Raw genomic sequence first — 5,015 nt, 5'->3', positions numbered from 1 at the left:
TTGTATTTACTGATAAACCATTTTGTTTATATACAAAGAACAGGAGACGTGTTAATGCTAATGAAAGAGTTAATATTTGGCTTAAGATTGATGGTGCACTAACCAATTATATTAAAGTGCAAGGAGATGTGACTGTATATTATCATCCTTAATAAAGAGAACCATCCTTATCTATCCCGTGTGTCGCAGTTGAAACACCGGACAGATATCAAGTTCTGCCAGAAATTAGGCAAAACCATTATCGAAACATTCCAAATGATGCTGCAAGTTTTTTTAAGGTGGCTCCTACGTCTTTCGTTATGGAGAAGCAGTTTGGAGGATAATGTGCACATTGGTCGACCACAAATGTTTCGAACTGAAAGTAATATTGAAGAGGTTGCAATGTTGGTACTTGTTAACCGCTGCCAATCGGAGACTATCTCGCAGCAGCGATAATATGAGTCAGCCCTACCTGCTACAAAGCACTGGCCTATGTCCTGAACATGTCGCGTGTTACCCGTCGCTGTGTGCCACGCATCCTAATGACGTGATGACAGTATGACGATCTGTCGGGACCTGGTCAGTAGTGCTGAATATAATCCGATGTTTCTTAACTGGATCATAGCTGGAGACGCAACTGAAACAACAGTCTGTCACCTGGAAAACGCCAGTATCGCCAAGACAGAAAAAACAGTGAAAAGACAGGTCAGAAGGCAAGGCGATGCTTCAACTGTTTTTTTTATTGAAATGACATTGTTCACATGGTATTCGTCACACACACTGCAATGGTGAACAAAGCCTACTACGAGGAAATCCATGGCTGTATACGCGATTCAGTTCGTCGTAAGCGTCGTGAGCTCTGGCATGGGAAATATTGGCTGTTGCAGCACGACAACGCCCCTGCACATCATCCCATCTTCCCGATGGAGGAATTTGCTAGGCAACAGTCGCTGCTTTGCCACACCCTCCATACAAAACTGATCTCGCACTGTATGATTCTTGTCTCTTTCTCCGCATGAAAGCGCTCCTGCATGTTCATAGATTTCGTTTGGCTGGAGTCCGTCCCCCGTAGCTGAGTGGTCAGCGCGACTGAATATCAATCCTGAGGGCCTGGGTTAGATTCTCGGCTGGGTCGGAGATTTTCTCCGCTCAGGGACTGGGTATTGTGTTGTCCTAATCATCATCCTTTCATCCCCATCGACGAGCAAGTCGCCGAAGTGGCGTCAAATCGAAAGACTTGCACCCGGCAAACGGTCTACCCGACGGGAGGCCCTAGTCACACAACATTTACATTTGGCTCAAGACATCATGGAAACCGCAAGAAAACCCATACGGGACCTTCCTGCCAACATTATTCAGCTGTGCTTCCAGCAGCTATACCGACGTTGGCAGACGTGCACAGCGACCAATGGCGGCTATTTTGAGGGAGTCTGTGGATCAAACGCAAGAAAAAGTCTACGTCGTGTTACATGGCATCTTGTGAGGCGTTTTGACATTCAGCTTCTTTCCAGGTCCTAGTATCAAAATTTAATTACTGCAAATAAACACGGCGAGCCAAAACATTATGATCACCTGCTTAATAACTTGACCATTTTCGGAAGGTAATACATAACCGATTCTGCGTACCATGGATTCGACAGCTAGTTGTTAGGTTTGTGGCGGTATGTCGCCCCACATGTTCACGAACGTGCCGTGTAATTCCCTTAAACAGCGAGCAGCTTATTTGTGTACATGGTGATGGCACCTGATAGCGACCCAAGTGGGTTCCATTGGATTCATATCAAGCGAGTTTCGTGGCGAAGACATCAACGTGAGTACACTACCATGCTCCTCAAACCACTGTAGCAGTTTTTGGTTTTAAACACGGACAAGTATCCTTCTGGCCGATGACAGGTGGTTCACAATTGTCATCGTGTCTTCGATCTCTACCACAGGTCCTATGCGAGCGCAACAGAAAGTCTCCCACAGCATAATACTGCTCCCACCAGGCTGCTTACTTGGTGCGGTGCACACTTCGAACCGCCGTTCGCGTGGAAGACGGCGTTTGTGGAGACGACCATCGCCCTGGTGTAGCAAAAGCGTGATCCATCCGACGAGACGACACGCTGATCCACGTCCGATCTCGACGATCCCGTGGCCACTGCAGTTGACGATGTCGTTGAACAAACAGGTGACCACGTAGTGCTCGAGTGCCCCATGTCCGAGAATGTACGATGAACGCTGAACACTTATGCCTGCAGAAGCGTTGTCTTTCTAGACAGAGATGCCACAGATCGGCACCTTTACAGAGCAGGTGAGACTTCAGATACCACGTTCTGTGAAGAGTCGTGGATGTCCAGCCACCTATCGCCCAGTGGTAATTTCAGTGTCGTTTTACCACTTTCTATAGACGCTCACTGCAGTAGCACGCGATCATTCGACCAGCTACGCGTTTTTCGAGATTCTCGTTCACAGGCTCTGGGTAGCAATAATATCACCTTCGTCAAAGTCACTTATGTCAGTAGATTTCTCCATTTGCACGCTGCGCCCACACGCCTGCACCGTCTGCAGCTCATACAAAACAAAGTACTCAAAATCATAAGCAATGCTCCACGATACACACGCATCGCGAGCCTTCACCGGGAATACCGACTTGAGACTCTCACGGAGGTAATCCACAAACTCACCACAAGACTATACAGAAACTCCAGACATTCGCAGAACTCGTTTATTCTGAATCTGGGGAACTACGACCACAACCATAGATGGAAACATAAAAGACCAAAAGACATACTTGTAAGGACCTAACATCTATGGCCAAGCACACGCAAAAACAACGGTACAGGTGAGCCCCTGTTAATCAGACGACATTGCTGGATATCCAGCTGGAACACTCTGCCGAATAACTGGCACTACGCAGGGAAGCCGTACCGTACACTGCATGCAGACAAGCTCCACACACCCCATACACAGTGAGATGATCTATGGCCGATCTCCCACTACTACACTCCTGGAAATGGAAAAAAGAACACATTGACACCGGTGTGTCAGACCCACCATACTTGCTCCGGACACTGCGAGAGGGCTGTACAAGCAATGATCACACGCACGGCACAGCGGACACACCAGGAACCGCGGTGTTGGCCGTCGAATGGCGCTAGCTGCGCAGCATTTGTGCACCGCCGCCGTCAGTGTCAGCCAGTTTGCCGTGGCATACGGAGCTCCATCGCAGTCTTTAACACTGGTAGCATGCCGCGACAGCGTGGACGTGAACCGTATGTGCAGTTGACGGACTTTGAGCGAGGGTGTATAGTGGGCATGCGGGAGGCCGGGTGGACGTACCGCCGAATTGCTCAACACGTGGGGCGTGAGGTCTCCACGGTACATCGATGTTGTCGCCAGTGGTCGGCGGAAGGTGCACGTGCCCGTCGACCTGGGACCGGACCGCAGCGACGCACGGATGCACGCCAAGACCGTAGGATCCTACGCAGTGCCGTAGGGACCGCACCGCCACTTCCCAGCAAATTAGGGACACTGTTGCTCCTGGGGTATCGGCGAGGACCATTCGCAACCGTCTCCATGAAGCTGGGCTACGGTCCCGCACACCGTTAGGCCGTCTTCCGCTCACGCCCCAACATCGTGCAGCCCGCCTCCAGTGGTGTCGCGACAGGCGTGAATGGAGGGACGAATGGAGACGTGTCGTCTTCAGCGATGAGAGTCGCTTCTGCCTTGGTGCCAATGATGGTCGTATGCGTGTTTGGTGCCGTGCAGGTGAGCGCCACAATCAGAACTGCATACGACCGAGGCACACAGGGCCAACACCCGGCATCATGGTGTGGGGAGCGATCTCCTACACTGGCCGTACACCACTGGTGATCGTCGAGGGGACACTGAATAGTGCACGGTACATCCAAACCGTCATCGAACCCATCGTTCTACCATTCCTAGACCGGCAAGGGAACTTGCTGTTCCAACAGGACAGTGCAAGTCTGCATGTATCCCGTGCCACCCAACGTGCTCTAGAAGGTGTAAGTCAACTACGCTGGCCAGCAAGATCTCCGGATCTGTCCCCCATTGAGCATGTTTGGGACTGGATGAAGCGTCGTCTCACGCGGTCTGCACGTCCAGCACGAACGCTGGTCCAACTGAGGCGCCAGGTGGAAATGGCATGGCAAGCCGTTCCACAGGACTACATCCAGCATCTCTACGATCGTCTCCATGGGAGAATAGCAGCCTGCATTGCTGCGAAAGGTGGATATACACTGTACTAGTGCCGACATTGTGCATGCTCTGTTGCCTGTGTCTATGTGCCTGTGGTTCTGTGAGTGTGATCATGTGATGTCTCTGACTCCAGGAATGTGTCAATAAAGTTTCCCCTTCCTGGGACAATGAATTCACGGTGTTCTTATTTCAATTTCCAGGAGTGTATATAACGATCTTGATTGTTCCAGGAATGCAGCGGCTGCAGCAACTGCAATACACCGCCATCACTTGCCACGGTAACGATGCATGATACCCATACTAACAAATCGAAACTTGCATGAACTATCGCATCTAGTAAGCCACTACTGCTCTTACTACCCATCCCACTGCCGCAGAAGTTTCTTTCGCGCGGCACGAGCCTTGGCATTTTTTTTTTCCTCTGCTCTTCAAATCGCTACCCTCATTCGCGTTTCGTCCACTATCTATCACGTGATGGACCGTGTTAATGCGTAGTCTTACCCAGACGCACGGATAACATCACAGCCCAGCATCCTGTGATCCACCTATTGGATAACTAACATGTTGACGGAGATGCAGTAGAACTTTTGATCTAGTCATCACGTTGGTGCGGTCGTGGAGGGGCCCCATCTCTCTCTCCATTTGCAGCCCGTGTCCTCGTTAGTTACATCCTTTTCTTACCGTGTCACGTTCACGCAGCGCCACCAAGCCACGTCCAACCTCACTGCTCATAACGTTTTGGCTTATCAGTATACAAGACCTACCATAAGTGACGGTGAGAACTTACTTGGGTGAAAGATTACGATAACAGAAGTAAATACGTTCCGGTACAGATG

The sequence above is a fragment of the Schistocerca piceifrons genome, chromosome 5 (assembly GCF_021461385.2).
Source record: "Schistocerca piceifrons isolate TAMUIC-IGC-003096 chromosome 5, iqSchPice1.1, whole genome shotgun sequence".
Lineage (NCBI taxonomy): Eukaryota > Metazoa > Arthropoda > Insecta > Orthoptera > Acrididae > Schistocerca > Schistocerca piceifrons.
Note: the sequence above shows the minus strand (reverse complement) of the source record.